This window comes from Ochotona princeps, chromosome 5, assembly GCF_030435755.1.
Source record: "Ochotona princeps isolate mOchPri1 chromosome 5, mOchPri1.hap1, whole genome shotgun sequence".
NCBI classification, from domain to species: Eukaryota; Metazoa; Chordata; class Mammalia; order Lagomorpha; family Ochotonidae; genus Ochotona; species Ochotona princeps.
The window spans coordinates 45,982,715-46,000,675 of record NC_080836.1 but is presented as its reverse complement, the minus strand read 5'-3'; the positions used below and the strand labels follow the sequence as shown (position 1 = coordinate 46,000,675).

Below are 17,961 nucleotides of genomic sequence, written 5' to 3'. Positions count from 1 at the left end.
TATTGTCTAGGTGGGACTGACATTGGAAACAAAGAAATCATCAAATTCTTATGCTTTATGTTTAAACGCTTTTAATTTAGAAGTTAGAGGTTGAATTGTGTACAGATATGTTGGAGTTCATATCCTTAGTAATTTAGAATATGCCCTTATTTAGAAATAGGATCTTCACATAGAGGTAATTGAGTTAAAATGCAGTCATTAGGGAGAACTCACAACTCAAAATGCCTCTCTTCCTTATAAAAAAAGAGATACGTGGACACAGACGTGCACACAGGGGGAACACCAGACGAAGGCAGAGGCAGAAATTAGAATTACGGCCACAGACAAGAGGCAGGAAAGGACCCTTCCCTTATCCATCTCAGGAGCAGCACGGCCCTCCCAGACTCTTCATCTGGATTTCCAGTTCCAGAACTGTGAGATAATAACTTGCTGTTGGTCAAAGCCTACAGTAGATACTTCATTTGCACAGCCCTAGTACACTGACACATTGGGTACGAGGAAGAAAGATCCAAGAGACAAACTTGTGGGTCCTGTCACTCCCGGCACCAAAAAAAAAGAGATCCAACCATAACACTATTATGGCTGGAAGGATGTTTGAGTGAAAGTACGGGAGTTTACCTCCAGAGGAATCTCTATCAATTAACAGAAGCTTACTCAGTTTCAGCTGAAAAGGTGAGAAGACGCAAAGTCGGAAGGCTCCAGTGCAACAGGGCCACAGGGCTTGTGCCTTCCTAGCCTGAAGACACAGAGTTTTTAATGTTGGAAGCAGTAGGGCCAGCAGAGCAGAGAAGACTGCCCAGTGTCTGATGCCTGGAGAGGTGTTGGCATCACTCAGCCACAACGCAGAGTAACTGAAGATGCTGCGTGCGTCTCTTCCTTCCTCCACTAAGGACAACAACCAACTTTACCCAAGAGGAAAGGCTGACCAAACTGTGGTCACCAAGAAGGGATGCTAGCACGCAGGGCTGGAGGGATTGACAACCTGGGGCCAAATGGGAATGTGGGAACCTGGGTGGGTGTGGAGTGATGAGAATGCCCCTCCCGACCAGACATGGTTCTGCATCTCAGAGGATGCTCAGCTAAGGGAAGAGGAAGTCAGAGGTATGCTTTGCTTTCTCCCACATATAAATAATCCTGAACTAGACCCATCTCCCTGAGGATTGATGGGAGAAGAGAATCGCGCATTGGTTTGTGGCCAATCCAAAATTAGTGGGTAAAGGCACCAACAATCCAGCTTACTTGAAATGGATTACATTTATTTTGTGCTCTCAAAATGAGGGGTTGTAAGTAAAAACTAAATCAATGGTATTTCTTAAAAACGTGACTTGAAAATACGACTTCAGTAATATTTTGTCTGTCTTTGTGACAAGCTCCTTAACGATAGACGTATTTGTCTCTTTGTCTTCAAAGCTAATATAATCCTTGGCAGAGTTATTATCCATTTACATAGGTGATTCATAAACTTGAACATATTTAATTATTGATAAACAAATAAAACTAGTTATTTTCTCTAAAGGCAAAATGAAAATTCAAGTAAAAACAGCACTTTGAGATATCTCTTCATAAATATTCAGTCATCTCTCTTTTGTTGATTTTTATTCGTTGATATCCTTACAAACAATACATTCTTTGAAGTATTTTAAAGACTTACAGACATAATATACAACTATTGACTTAAATTATCTCCTGCTAAATGATTTTCAACTTTTCCACATGTTATAAACCCCCCCAAATAATCTAAAGATCTAAATTATCTTAGTGTCAGTATAGAATATTTTTCTGCATCCATATCTTATTTATTTCAAATGTTTACCAGGAAGACACGCAGAACGACTGGCAGCGAACAAGTATTACATGGTTCTGCAAGAGAAGGATTAGTCATTCCGGAAATAACTCATTCCATTATGAGAAAACATTTTCAGAAAAACAGAACAAATCACAAGAGACAAGTGTGTCACCACAATCGAGAAAACAAATGTTTGAAAAGTTCTGGTATTTTTATGGGTGACACAACTTCGCAAATGCATAATATGTAAAAAAAGGAAAACACATCTTGAGATACCAATGATTACATGTGCTGTAGGGTCCCTGTGTGCATACACTTGTGTGGTGTATACGCTGCCTTTCTGTAATGTCTCGGGAACGTATACCCCCAGCACCTCGCCGCCGTCGTCTCCAGCACTTCCACAATCAAGGATGTTTCCCCACAGGTTTATCTTCTCTGACACAGGGTAACCAAACTGTTTCCCTGTGATTACATTTTGCCTGTCTGCCAGTAGGTGGCGCGGTACCACGTTGAGTGTCGCCAGCTTTTTTTTTTTTTTTTTTTTTTTCTTTTTCTTTTTCTCCTCCTGGAAGCTGTTTTCTGATATATGTTGGGTACCAGAGAGTGGATCTCAGAACAGGAAGCGATGGCATAAGCAGAGAGAGGGTTCTGCAAAGGTCTCTTTGTTTTCTTGTCCACAGACAAAGCAAGAAAAAAATGTGATTCACGTGTAAACCTCTCTTGCCAAAATCTGGACAGCTGCAGGCGACGGCACATTGTACTCGAACCATCTTGGATGCGGGGCTTTGTTGTGCTGGTAAGAAAGGCTCGGTTTTTATCAGGTAAGCTGCCGAAACGTTTCATTATCTGTATCATAGACTCTAGCTGCCAGGTCATTTAAAAATCATCTTCATGCCACTGTTTTACTCTATTGTTTAAATGTAAGCTACAGGAACCAAACGTATCATTTGATGGGTGAACTGCTTATTCTTTCTTTATCTTTCAAAGGAAATAGAGCCTCTGTCTAGAAATGGTGACTTAGAGTACAGAGGAGGCACTGATGGTCTCGTGTTTGTGAAACATGCGGGTGCTGTCATCCATTCTTTTCAGAGATGATTTTTTTAAATTACAATTAAAGCTAACCTAATGAATTCCATGTCTGTACACCATCTAATCAAATGTCCAATGTTCCCAATGAGCAGAAACAAATAGTTAGATTGGAACTATCTTTTTTGTGCTTCAAGCTTTTATTTCAACAGCTTTGGAGAGGCCATGCATATTGGGAGTCATAACGCAGGTGTGTGGCTATCATTATTATTTTGTCCTGAAATCTGTTTTCATAGAGGGGGAAAAAATGACCAAAACTGACCATTAGAAGAGATTTAACTTTCTAGTAATAAAATCATTCTTGTATGTTCTATAATGTATTTCTTTTTAATACATTCATTTCATACTAAAATTTTATCTTTTAGTATATTGATTTAAACTGTACTGCGTCTTCTTAATGAATTGTCCCATATGCTTGATAGATTCCTGCTTATGTTTTATGTATAGATTTAATATGGATTATTATCATTATCATAATGATTAATTAGCAAGAAGACACTTGATTCTAAATAACTCTAATAATTCATTTCATCTACAATCTAAATTTTCTGTAGTTGCCTTTGAAATATTTTGTGGCATCAACATAAATTTTCCCCTTAGGAATCATATTCTTAGAATTAAAAATTAATGACAGAAAATCTATAGATATTAATTAAAAGATAGATTTGAAAAAAATCATAGTTTTCTCTCTATACATATACACGCACATAGACAACAGGTTGTGCAATGCAGTTTATCAAGACAAAGATAGGATATAAGTGCCTGTATGAATTTTAATAGAAATGCTGCATCACATTCACTCTAATTAATGTGTACCCTGTATATATTGAAGACCTTTGTTTTCAACACAGGTTGACAATCAAGACAAGCCAAAAAAGGGCTTCAAACATCAAATCTGGGATGCATGTGAGGTGCAATTTTAATGTCATAGAAATATTGATATTTTGCACAAAAATTTATATTGAATAGCCATACTATTCCTAAAAATATTTCAAAATAGTGGTTGCCTCAGAGGAAAGTCTACTGTAGGATATAAAGGAAACTGTTTCTTTTGAAAAGATTCCCAGAAACGGATGTTCGTTGACTCGAGAGCGTTGTACACGCCTTCCTTCCTTACAGGTGACTGAATCTGAGTAACTTTGTTCTGTGTAAACACCAGAGCTGGGTGACTGAGCTGGTTTACATTTATGAATGAATGTTTGTGTCTTGGCCCTGCATGTTAGTTTTAACTGTCGATGTGAGAGGGAGGGAGGGGTAATGGTGGTTATAATCGGATGGTCAGTTAATTGTTCATCTACACAGGAAGTCAACGTGAAAGGGACATGAATGCAGGGCTCTTCACACTATTTATTATTGAAAATGTTTAGAAATCAAACTGCTTTTGGTTTAGATGGTATGTCAAATAAGTCTGAATATCTCACTTTTCAAAAGACTCATGATAGGATCATTTGTAAGGACAGGAATATTTTTTTTCCCATGCAGTAAGTGGATTGAGCTTGAGCTAGAAGCCTTAAGATCTAGACAAAATTCTGTTTCTAATGAAATTTATCACCTCATTAGGCAGCAACTGTCTTTGATGTTTTCCTTTCTGTAAAAAGTAGGAATTGGAATCAAAGATACACAAGGGTACTTTTCATTCCATGATTCTAATTTACCTTGAGTTTTCTCCAGTTGATTTCTCAAGTTAACTATAATCTAATTGTCTTTATCCGACTCTTGTAGGAGTGTGTATTGTGATTAATGATACATTAAGTATGGGGAAATGGGAGCAGGTGAATAGGGATATTATAAATGTCCTTTCAATAGTGGAAAGCAGCAGAGAACAATATGAAATGGCTGAGAGTATGTGCTTGGCAGGTGAAATCTGGGACCCACGGTTACTCGACAGATGACTTAAACTTTCTGGGCCTCTATTATACCATTTATGAACTATGAATCATAATACTGACTTCACAGGACTTTGTAAATAAAATAATGTCCATTCAATGATTAACATAGATTCTGAATATATTTACTTTTCTTTCTCTTCCACAACCCTGTCCCGCAAACACCTACCACAGAAACAAATACCATTGTTAGTCTTACTGCTGGTTGTAAGATACTTGCCACCACAACAGGAAAGACAGAATGAGACTGCCAAAAAATTCTGGAGATGAAAAATGAATAATTCTCATTCTAGGAGAGTGTCCTTGCTGAAATGCCAGCAAAGATGTGAACGTTAATAATATCAATTAGCAGTTACATCCTGGGCCTTTCATTCAGCATTTGCAGAATTCTAATACCATCTAGAAAACAGTATTTTTGCCCAAGGATATATTATCATGGATTCTATTTCAGATTCCTATTTTTAACAAAATAGAAACAAGGAGCTTTACTTTATTTTGGGTTAATGGGATTTACCTGATACACAAAAGGCTTCAGGGAACATTCACAAAGAGCATCTGGGTTTCGTGGAAAAGCACATTTGAGTGCTACATAATCCCTATTATGATCACCAAGACTTCAAATTCTATGGAGTGGTTCTTGGTTATGTGATAAAGTCAGAAACTTTACTGGTTAAGCCCTGTTAGTGAAGGAGAAGTGGAAAGGCTAATTGTACCTGATGAAACTATTGACATACTGCAAACTCCCTGCTTTCCTCCAAAGGTTTTCTCCAAGTGCAGTTCCCTGTTCCTGACAGCTGTGTGCTACTGAGATCCTTGGGTCCTGCAGCTGGGATGACCTTTCAGCACCCCAGGCTTCCTAATCCTTCCGTTCAACCACCCTGGGCCTCTTTAAAATGACTCCAGTCACTATGCTGTCAGCTTCAGCTTCATGGCAGCCAAGATGACTTAATGGAATCGTGATTAGACAGATATGAGATGGCTGAGGGCTTGAGAGGCGTGAAGATAGGAGGGAAAGCTTTCTCAATTAGCCAGTGCTGGTGCGCAATCTGCTGCTAGTATCTCCTTTGGCTTCAGGTCACTGCCAGGTTTACAAGTCCTTACGTCTAGGCTTGAGGTAATCTGAACATAACCATAAGTATAAGTGTTTAAAGACATTTATTTTCATTAAAGAATGGACATGGGATAAGCAGTGAAATTTCTTCACAAGAAAGACTCTAATATTCCCTTTTTCTTTTCTTCCTTATATAGGCACATGATGAGTCCAGTGATGGTTGAGAATTAATATTTCATTTGTCTCCTAAAAATATATTGTTCATTCTTGGTTTAATATTAATAAATATTTTATCAGTTTCCCCAAACTCAGTTAATAACCCATGTACTCTGAAAATGTGATTTAAAATTTTAACACTTCATTTCTGTACTTTCATATTTCTAAGTTATGATTAATTTAAATTCCAAGTAAACCTTTACTTTCACTGGAATTTTGTCCCATAAACAATTTTTATGGCAACTCATTGTACAACCTGACACTTGAACTACTACTTCTTGAGGCAGTTTTTTAGGTTCATCATAAAATTTGAAAGTGAAAATACCAGTCATGGGTAAATGTACACATTTTTCTTTGACTAGAAACCTACTATTGTAACTCAGCTTTACCTGATAATTTTTTTCAATTATTTGAATATATGTCCATAGAATCCTAATAGTTATAAACAGAACAAAATAGTGTTTACCATCAATTACTAAATAACACAGCGATGAATACAACCTTGTTGTCCTACTGAGGAAAGGCATACTTGATTCTAAGCTACCTGAGTGGTACTAGTTTATGGACCTTGAATCTACATCCAGGGAGATGCCTGGCCACAAAAGAACTACTTAAAAAGCCTGTAAATTTTACCTGACTGGATTTAACTGATGGATATTTTGATAACTATTTCATGGATATTTTATTTAATGGAATCCATTTATTGATAAGTTTACCTTATGGCCTTACCACTTTCTTCCCAGAACATGAAATAATATGAACATGGAAATAATTTCAAAGAAGCTTTTGCCCACAAAGTATGAATAAAGAACAACTATAAAATAACTTTCAAGCATATTTACAGTATTAAAATACTGTAAACATATCTGTTTATAAACATATAAACATATGTGAGAGGGTGAATTTCAATGATTTAGTTCAGAGGAATGTCTCAAAAGAAAGTCTGGAGTTATTTTTCAAGAATCGAAATGGCCTTTCTTCCTTCTGGAGCTTGCATAGAGGGAGCTCTTCACGTGGTTAAATTCTGTGCTGGAGCAAAGTAGGAGAAATGATGGTCCCTAAATTATTAAACAGTGGTTTAACATTGTTTTATTCAATGGCTGAATTAAAAGATGAGAAGTCACTCTTTAAGTAACTGTGGCCATTTTCTGCCAAGAAGCTCCCTTTGGGGAATTTTATCTCCTGGTATTCACAATATACTTTATTCTTGTCTGGGTTGTAGAGAACATTTTGTCCTTTCTCGAGACTTTATCTGGGATAATTCATGAAATACCATGTCTAATTACAAAGAAGTGACACTATAGTTCTAGACATGAGCTCGACCAATATTGCATTAAGTTTAATTGAACACACGTTGTGATTACAAGCCTGTTTGTGAGAACTAATCACCCGTTGGTTCTCTGTTTACTTTTGTTTCTGCGGATGACATTCTTTTTTTTCTCTTTACAAGTTGTTTTTCTTCTACCTCCCCAATGATGTTTTCATGGAACTCATGGGTGTGAAGTGACACTGATGAATATATTCTGGGGGATACAACTCTAAATTCCTACATGGATAAAACAGGTGTGACAAACGAGTTAAACAACTCTGTCCAGGACTGAGAAGCTAGGAAAATACATGCAGGGCCTTGCCAAGAAGGGCACGTTCATTCACAGGGTTATAGATTGTCATATCAAATAGTTCCTCCAAACTGCATAATAGAGCCCAGCATACTGAGAAGTAAAATACAGGGCAGTATGCTTCTCTACTCCCAAATCAAAGATGGACTCCCTATGAAACTGTTCAGTATACCTCGACAATAAGATTCTGGGCTTTCTGCCATTGTCCATGCATACAGTGTCTGTATATTTAAACAACAAAATGGTAAACTTATGACTGTTGTTGAAGGACTATACCATTATAATAATACAGGAGAAATCAGTGGGGGGAGGAAGCATGAGGAGGGTGGAAGAGCAAATCCCTGAGCCTATGAAATTGTATCATGAAAAATAAAAGAAATGAAAAATTTAAATAATAAAAATTAAAAATAGTACCTTCAAGAATTTTTAAAACTTAAATTCGTATTACAAATCTCCCTCTTTTAAAATTATTTCAAAATTGTTTAAAATACAAGAAAGATCCAAGAAAACACAATTATAGGCATGATCTGGCCAACGTTTGACTTCATTTCTGTTTTGTTTTGTTATTCCTCCTTTTGCCAGTCTAGCCAGTACTTTTGCCTCTCCATGAAATATAATCATCGTAAAGAGGGAATTGCTTGGTCTCAGGTTTCATATCTCTGCTTGAGCTCAGCCTGCTACCCACCATTTCTCCACCGCATTAATTTCCCCTCTCAGGTTTCTGCTTTTCCTGGTGATAGTCACACCACAGGCCTTAAATCAGTATAGTGAATCCTTTTCCTTCTGTTTCCTGTAGTCCATACTTCCCTTGTGTTTGACGTCTTGTTGGGGCTGTGTCTAAAATTCTCACTTTGATCTGTTTTACAACTGTGGAACATTTTTTTTACGGTTTAAAATTGAGGATAAATGTGTCTTTTAGCTGTGAAATTGAAGAACAGAATGCTCACGTGTCCTTGAGCTCTACTTACGCTCTCAAAGTTCTAAACTCTCATGTCTTTAAACATTGCCAATAATGATTACAGTTGAAATAAGCTCTACGAATACTGACTTTATCCAATAGCAGAAGGTTCTGCTATCAACCTTTATATAAGTACACAGGCCAAAGTATATTGTGTTCTTCCTCAATGAAATCTTGATGACATTGAATGAAAATATAAATCAAATACATGCATCTGTTAATGATAATTTGTTGGCCAGTAAGTAGAAAATCAGAAAGAAAAAATCAAACTGACAAAATGAAAACAAAAAACATATTTGTAAAACTTCGCTTATAAAAACAACAGGAGGAAAAAAACAGCTGAAAGGAAAGATACAAAGTTAGAGAAAACACCAAGAGCTGAAACATGAGCTCATTCACAGAAGCCACAGCTGTGAACCTGGGAAGCTTAAAAAAGAGCAGTGCTGGGCTCAACCCTCAGCCACCTCTGTACGAGGCTGGGCCTACGCTTTTAAAGCAGCATTTTTCAAATATCTGCAGAATACTTCAAATATGGATCCAGGTTTATAACTAGTTGGCTGGAGGGAAGCAGATAGAATAATAGAAACTAATGAGCTCTTTCCTAGGCAAGTGCAAAACAGGTAACAGATGACTTTCAAAACAATTTCCAGCTTCTAATGAATTGGCATGTCACACATACTGAGATGACAAATACTCCAGAAAATAGCTGGAGACATTTGCGTCCCCTTTTCCCATGGTTGAACAATTTGGCATATTTATTGATGTATCAAGCAAGTTTCTAAATAGTTTTCTTATCCTTCAGTTTTTGAATGTTGACTGTTATGGTCTATTTTGCAAGTTAAACATAGCGGCAATGTGTACACTTGGAACCCCGTGTCAGTCAACTTCCATTTTTAGAACCACAAATGAACCTTTATTTATTCTGCATCTTAGAAATTTTTGTCTTGAGAAGCAAGCCTTAAGTAATCAGATAAGGAAGGACCTATTGAAATGCCCAGGTCTAATGAATGTCCAAGTAATCCAGCTAGAAACAAAATACATTGATTTGCAATTTTTTGAAGCTGCAATTTGGACAGATTAAGACGAAAGGCAGGTTCTATAAATCAACAAAATTTGTAAAACAAAAATGCACTTTAAATGTTTTTTAAATATATGATATTTCTGAAAAAGCAGTGAATTAATCTAATAGCTAAGTGGAATGAATAATTAATTGTATTTCTCAACAGGAATTTTGTTGCTGAGGTGAATCAGCTTTTTCAGCTCTTTCAGGAGACTTCCTGAGTTACCAGTTCGACACTGCTTTTCCATGTTGGTTTCACAATTAGAAGAAAACTGTGGCAGCTATTAACAAGACAGTTTCTACTGTTCTTTAGAGCAGATTATATCCTGAGCTCTTTCCTCTAAAGGATCAGCATTTAATATTCATATTTAACATTTCTTTCTTCACCACTGCTTAACTTTTATCAGCCTGGTCAACACACACACACACACACACACACACACACACACACACACACACAGGTGGACGGCAACTCTTTGGTAGAGAAGGAATATCACATTTGAGCTCAGGTGTACGAAGAACACTGTTACATAGTGCTTATTTACTTAAAAATATAATGCCACACCTTTTTGCATACAGTGTTTGAATAATCTATAACAAAAATGGTAATAATAAAACAATACGATGATGATGATGACAATAATGAAACCCTAAAGCAGGAAAGGAAAGCTTTTTGAAGAAAAAAAAAAAACTACTCAGTTTGGAGAACAAAGCATAGATTATTGGTATAACATCCCCTCTGCCAACATAATGAGACCCGTAAGAAATAATGACTATTTGGTGGAAAGCATTTTGGCTTCTTATTCAAAATCATTTCATATGCTTTGAAAAGGAAAGATGAAGCTTGGCAGTAAATGGAAAGTGGCAGAGCATATCCAAATCATGTTGCACATCTTTATGCAAATTAACACAAAAGAGTTAGGAGACACCGGCAAAACAACAATTGTGAGTGGTCTTTTAGGCTTAGTAACTTAAAATTTTCCTGAATCATCGGAAGATACTTTAAAAAAATGCCTTATGAGTGGTGACAACATATTATGACAGCAACTTATTTAGGAAATAATATGGACTTTTTGAGGAAACCTGGAAAGTTAAATTTGAGAGGTTTTATGGATAATAATGTTTCTACTATCGATTTTCTCAATTTATTTCTAAATAAAAAGCATGAAAACTAAATATTTAAGACATGAAAAAGGGAAACTCTTTATGGGAACTTTTTGTACCTTCTAATTAATTTTTTCATGCACTGAGAATGTCTCTAAAAAATGTCTATTAATTTTTGAAAAGGGAGGGAGCTTGAAGAATGATTGACTTCAGAATCCAATTTTACCAGGGTCCTGAGTCATCTGTGTCCTTGAAGAGCCAGTTCAAGCAGACACCCCACACGTGGTGGGACATCAGTCTCCCCTGGCATCTTTCCTTCCCCTTTGGCCTAGATTTTCCCTCCTGTGCTGCCTTCCATGGCCAGTTTCTGTTCTAGGAAAGAAACAGACAGGCTGGCTCCACCAGTCTTCTTGGCTCCCAATGGCAGTTTTGTGGCTGTGCTCCTTGTTTAAAATAAAATTTTGCATTTCAGGCGAATTTCTCTTACCTGTACCCTTGTGGCTGTCTTCTACCTCAAAGGAATTGAGCAGTGCACAGCATCGCCCCTGCCTTTTCCAGTAGACATACCTCCTGCTCCGTGCTCCTCAGTGCAGTCAGTGGCATCATCCACACCTAAACCAGGGCGGTGAATGCAGGGTTGCTCTATTTTGGTGACAGTGATAAACTCAGCAGCTCGGAGAAGAACACATATTATCTGAGTCTTGAATTCAGATCCAAGAAAATATTTTTTTTTCGTATTATATTTATTTAAAAGACATGCTTTGGTGGGGAGTGAGATTTAACCAAAAGACTAAACATCCTCCAACAATCACAAAAAAATAGGCTTAAATGTTTATAGGGTTTTTTTTTTTTATCTGCAACTTTTGTATAGTTTCTCAGATAAGCAGATTTTTGTTTTGTTATTTTAAAGAAATCAAATGCACAGAGTTGAATGTTCAGAGTCAGAATTTCACAAACAGTTCCTTTCAACAACCAAACTTCAACTTATGTCCTGTCTCAGATGTTATTCATATTACTTATTCAAAGGACAATATAAAATTGAGCTAAAGAGGACTTCTGAACCAAAGCTTTCTAAAAATGAAGATAGCTCCCAATAGGTGTAACCCACCTACTTGAACAAAATGATGAGTGCAGGATTTGACATCCATTGTTCAAAGTATAGGATATTGTTTTACCCTAAGAAAAAGGGGAACATTTGAAGCTCGCATAGCACAGACTCTCAAAGTCTGAACTAGATTTTTTCACTATATTATTTGAGGAAAGAGAGAGAGAGAGAGAGACAGACAAGCAGACAGACAGATGAAAGCTTCCTATCAAATGATTTGCTCTTAGAATGCCCACACTGACAAGAGACCTGTCTGGAGCCAGAAACTGGGATCTCAACCATGTTTCCCATGTGCACGGCAGGAAACTTGTCACCTGAACTATTACTGCTGCCTCCCAGATGCTACACTGACAGAAAGACCAGAACCATGAACAGGAACCAGGAGTGAACCTAGGCCTTGCAATGTGGGACATGACTACTTTTGCTAGTATCTGAACTGCTAATCCAAATGCCCACCTCTGTCATTTAAAGACTAGAAAAAATGCTCTCAAAATCATCTGCTTGTTTTCTCCATTCTCCCTTTTTTAAATAGATGTAAACACTGCACACATGAGATCACAGGAAGTGATTGCAGAGTAGTCTAGAATATAAGATGCCTGAATAACAAATCTTGGTCCTTTCCTTGTTCCCATTTCTCTTAATTCCTCTCTCATTAGAGCTTGTTTCTAAACAAGATAGTGCAGAAGCTTGTATTTTTATATTCTGTGTCTGTGGATGACATGACTCTGTAGCTCTATAACAACATATTCACAAAGTATGGCTGTTAGGGAAGGTTTTCTCATGTGGCTAGGTTTTGAGCAATGAAAATCACAGGACAGCCAAAACTCAGAACCTCCTAAATCATCCTGTGTTCCAGTGGATTGGACCATGTACCCTGATCTGAAGGTAATGATTAAATCCCCTCTGCCACAGGCTAGGTATTTTAAACCTCAAAGGAGTGCAGCTAACATGGGGAGTAGGCAACACTGACATCTTGAAGTCATACAAGTTGTACCTCGAGATCCTAGTTCTAAATTTCTCTCAGGTTGCCAAGTGAAAAAGGCAATCAACTCTCAGCACTTAGTTGTGAAAACAGTATGCTGTCATTTTGATTACACTCAGTAAACAGTCTGTGTTTGCCTGGAAAGAAACTGCCTGAAGCACAGAGTATCAGCCAACAGGAGGAGAAATGTGACTAAGGGCAACTCACAGGGCTCTATGTTGGGGCTGATGTGAAGGTGGGAATGAGGATCAAGAATTAGCAAGAATACAGTTTGCTTTCTGCTTGCCAGGGTGCCAATTTACTTTAAAATAGAAACTGTCCTGTAAGTCTCTGAGAGTCAGATGTTAATGTGGGCTTTAGTCCACTGTGTGTGCACATACACAATGTTTGCTTAAGGACAAATTAGCTTTTTCACTGTACTCTTTCTTGGCTCCAAATCCTATTAGCCAAGGGCAAAAGGAACCATCTGACTACGTGAAGCAGAGACTATTGATCCAGAGACACCTTGTTCCATTTTTAGAGATTCTTAAAGGGGGGAATTCAAGCATTTGTTCATGGATTTGATCATTTGAAGAGAAGTAATACAGATATGCAAATGTATATAAGAAGAAAAAAATATCCAATAGAAACATAAAAGAAAGCATGAGTTTTTAATTTTTTGAGATGTCAGCATCAAAAATACTTAGAAGAAAAAAGTAAATTTATTTTTGTTAATAAGGCATTTTATTTAAGCTAGTGTGTTCAAAATATTATTTCTTAAGTTGGGCACATAAACACATTTCTAGTATTCAGTTGCTAATCTGTCAGTGAATACCACATTTTATAGAGCGTTTGGGGAGGTAACTATATAACTATACTCAGTAGATAATTTAATAATCTCTTGCTTATGTGAGATGCAGTCAATAAATCCTTAACCTCCAATAACTTAATAATAAATGCAGATACAATAAGGCACCCCCTGGATAACAACAGAAGTCAGGGTATTATAATGATTGTATGAATTTTAAAGACAATATGTCTGTGCTATAGCATTCAGAAGAAGCACTTCTAACCTGGAATTGGAATATGATGAGCCTTGGAGTATACAAAGGATTTTAACAGGCCTTGATTCATAGTGAATTTTATTTCAGGCTTAGGAAACATACTTGAATGCCAGATGCCAGAGACTGGGGACTTTCAGGGAATGGCAAATTAGTTTGACTAGGGAGCAAAATACATGCAGAAAACGTAAGATAAAGTTGGAGAAGTAGGTGGGTAAAATCATGCCTGGTTGCTCTTCCCAAAGAAACAAATCATTGCATTAAATCAGAACATTTACTAGCCATGTGTCTTCAGACAAAATAATTATTCCTTCTGAACCCTAATGCTTTCTTATCTGTAAAATCAGGAAACTGTGCTTCAAAGTGCAGTTGTTGCCACATATTTTCATTATAAAATTAAGCATAATCTTTAAGAAAAACGAAGCATTTCAATACTGTTTTTGCTGCAACCCATGGGTTTTTTTTTTTTTTTTTGAAGATTTTATTATTGGAAAGCAGGATATACAGAGAGGAGGAGAGACAGAGAGGAAGATCTTCCATCCGATGTTTCACTCCCCAAGTGAGCCGCAATGGGCCAGTGCGCGCCGATCGGATGCCGGGAACCAGGAACCTCTTCCGGGTCTCCCACGTGGGTGCAGGGTCCCAAAGCTTTGGGCCGTCCTCGACTTCTTTCCCAAATCACAAGCAGGGAGCTGGATGGGAAGTGGAGCTGCCAGGATTAGAACCAGCGCCCATAAAGGATCCCGGGGCTTTCAAGGAGAGGACTTTAGCCGCTAGGCCATGTCGCCGGGCCCAACCCATGGGTTTTTGATATTTCTGCTTTTACTTTCATTTCTTCAAAATATTTTCTTTTCTCTTATTAAATTCTTCATTGACTCATAGATCATACAGTAGCACCATTTTCTGCAAGAAAGTTTTTTTGTTTCTGTTTTATTTCTTCATTGACAAATTGGTTATTCAGTAATATGTTATTTAATTTCATAGTGCTGTAAATTTTTAAAACTTTATTCCTGTTGTTGACTTTGTTTTGTGGCTTTTAATTTAAGGGAATATATAGTACCTGTATAATAGAGACTTTCTTATTCAGATGTGAATATATGGTGCCGTGTGCATCTCTACTTGCAAATCAAAGATGCATTCCCTGTGAACCTGTTAAATATATCCTGACAATGGGATGCTGAGCTGTCTGCCATTGTCTGTACTGGCAATGTCAGGATATACTTAAATAGCGGCATGATGAACTTATGACTGATTATGAAGGACTATACTATTGTAATTATAAGGGGGAAATCAGTTAACAGGAGGGAATTTGGGGAGGGGGAAGGGAAAAATCCCAGAGCCTATGAAATTGTGTCATAAAATTTAAAATAAATGGAAAAAAACAAACAAAAATCTAGAAACATAGTATGAATAAGTCATTTAAACAAAGTACTTAGAGGAGTTTGATTTTTACTTACTAGACCCCACCTATTTATAAAATGTGGTGTAAAGTGGTTTATTATTTTTGATAAATCCTTGTAAATATGAAATCTAAAAACAGAACATGGAGAAAATATAGCTGATACTCCCTTCTCTTTTAGAATGCACATTTAGTCTGAGCTTCCTGAGCTCAACCGGTTTAGTATGAAGACAGAAAGAAATCTCAGACTTACGTTAACCAGGACAGTGCATGGTCACGTGTCCTGCCAGAATACTCTTTGGAGTTCCTCAACCCATGGATATAGGGCTGCTTTGTAGACAGCTTTAATATATGGCATGCTTTAGCATATGGCATGAAGCCTTGATAATTTGGCCACTTAAAATTACCTTCTGGCAAGGACTTCAAGTATTAAAACCAAATGAGGAACCAAGCAGGCTTGCCCTGCAAAGGGAAGCTGCTCCTTCTTCAGAGGGAGCACTGCCAGTCACACATTGGGGAAGCCTGCAAGGTTTCCTCTGTGTGTGAGGAGCTGGAAGTCTGCTTGCATCCTTGCCCAACATCCAGCAGAGTTGCACAGTAGGAGGCATAATAAAAATGGTTCTGGAAGTGAGTATATCATGTTGTCAGTGTAAAGACAGATAAAATGAAAGAGTTGGAAAATAGCTTAAAGGACCCCAAATAATTAAAGCACAGAGGGAAGATGATGTAAAACAATGGACAGAACTATAGTAGAAAACATGTAACAGAAACTAGAAAATCTTGAAAGATAAACAGATTCTCAGGATGGGGCAAGCATTGCAGCCCAGAAGGCTAATTTCCTCTTCTCATATTAGAGTGGGTTCAAGACTGGCCTCTGCTTCTGATGCAACATCTAGCAAATGTGCCTGAGAGGTTGGCAGATGATGACTGAAGCACCTGGGCACCTGCGACCCACTTGAAAGATCCTGATGGAGTTATTGACTTCTGGCTTTGGACTGTTCTAGTCCCAGCTGTTGCAGACATTTAGAAGTGTACTAAAAGATACAAGAACTCTGTCTTTCTCTGTCATTTTGCCTTTTACATTAAAAAAAAAACCAAGATAACCCAAGATTAAAGAGAATATAAAAAGTAAACTTTCCTCTGTAAAGTTTGATTGTTCCCATTTATAGTGTCATTAAATTATATTAGTAGTAAAGAAAAAATAAAACTAATAAATTTTAATCAGAAATGTAAAATTTAAGAATAGGACCCAGCACAATGGCTCAGTGGCTAAATTTTTCACTTTGTGTGTGCTGTGATCCTTTATGGGCACCAGTTCGTGTCCTGGCTGCTTCACTTCACATCCAGCCCCCTGCCTGTGGCCTGAAAAAGCAGTAGAAGATGTCCAAAGCCTTGGGACCCTGCACCTGTGTGGTAGACCTAGAGAAAGCTCCTGGCTCCTGGCTTTGGATCAGTTCAGCTCTGGCCACTGTGGTCACTTGGGGAGTAAACCAGCGGATGGAAGATCCATCTCTCTGTCTCTCCTCCTGTAAATCTGCCTTTCCAATAAAGATCAGTAAATCCCTCTTTTAAAATTAAGAATAATAAAATGAAAGCAATTTTGTTTATACTTTCTTAGCTATAGTGTTTTTATGGAGGTAAAACCACTATCATGCTGTTTGAGCATCTACTTCCTCCTTTGTGAAAGAATTTCCCCCTAAATGCTGAAATTAATAGATAATTTCAAAGACAACATATTTTAAGAATCTCCAAATTCAATACTTATGTTAAGTCATCTGAAATCAATATTTCTAAATCATTGTATACCGTCACTTTCTAAAGGAATTCATTGAGTTTTACTGATCCTTTCCATTGGTGGAAAACTTACCGGATATAATCTTGTATGGTCTTCAAAAGAAGACATTAAAGATCTGTTGGGAATGCTCTCTGGTTTGCCATGTTCTAAGCAAGCTTTCCTCCCCTATGTTTAGTTTTTGGAGAAAGCTTTTTTTTTTTTTTCACACAGTCTTTAAAAATTGTTTGGTTCTTTTTTTTTTTTCTGCAACAGAATAAACGCCATATGATTGTTGTGTGCCTATGTTTTTTCCTCAGCTTCGGGGTACATGAGAGCTATGTTCTGATCTTAATGGTGCAAAGCACCCACATTACAATTGTGCCCTAAAAAACCTGGGCTCCACTCCCTTAGGGCATTCTTTCTCAAATTATACTCCCTAGACCACCTGCACTTAACAGCTTGGGGAGCATGTTAAAATGTTGATTCCTGAACTGCCTCAGACCTCAGATTTTTAGGATGGTCTGAGAATGAATTCAGAAACCTCCATCTTGAACACAACAAATGGCCAAGTTCTGCTGTGGTTCAAACATGCTTTTTCAAAGTTCAGTTATATATTATGTTGCCCTCTAAGCCTTTACTTGCTTTTAAAAATGAGTGAGATGGATCTCTTACAATGAAAAACAAACAAGCAAAGCCACAGAGGCTTTAATTGAAGTTCAAGGCAGTGTACAGAAATCACTGCTATTTCCAATAAGTTCTGAGTACAGAATGATAACTCTTTCACTTGACTCATTTGATTGATTGCAAATCAGTGATTTATCACAAGTAAAGGGAGAAAAGAGAGAACTCAACAAATTAGGATCTTCTAGTATGATTTATCAAACTCTATCCTCCT

General features: G+C 37.3%; 1 protein-coding gene across 1 annotated transcript in view; it reads right to left on the bottom strand.

Moving 5' to 3' along the window:
• The window catches only part of SCN2A (sodium voltage-gated channel alpha subunit 2), a 167,136-nt gene extending 155,786 nt beyond the window's left edge, over positions 1-11,350 (bottom strand). Inside the window, exon 1 of the mRNA XM_058664577.1 lies at positions 11,254-11,350. The gene's annotated coding sequence lies outside the window, so the exon portion shown is untranslated. The remainder of the gene's footprint in view (positions 1-11,253) is intronic.
• Positions 11,351-17,961: the final 6,611 nt, after the last annotated feature.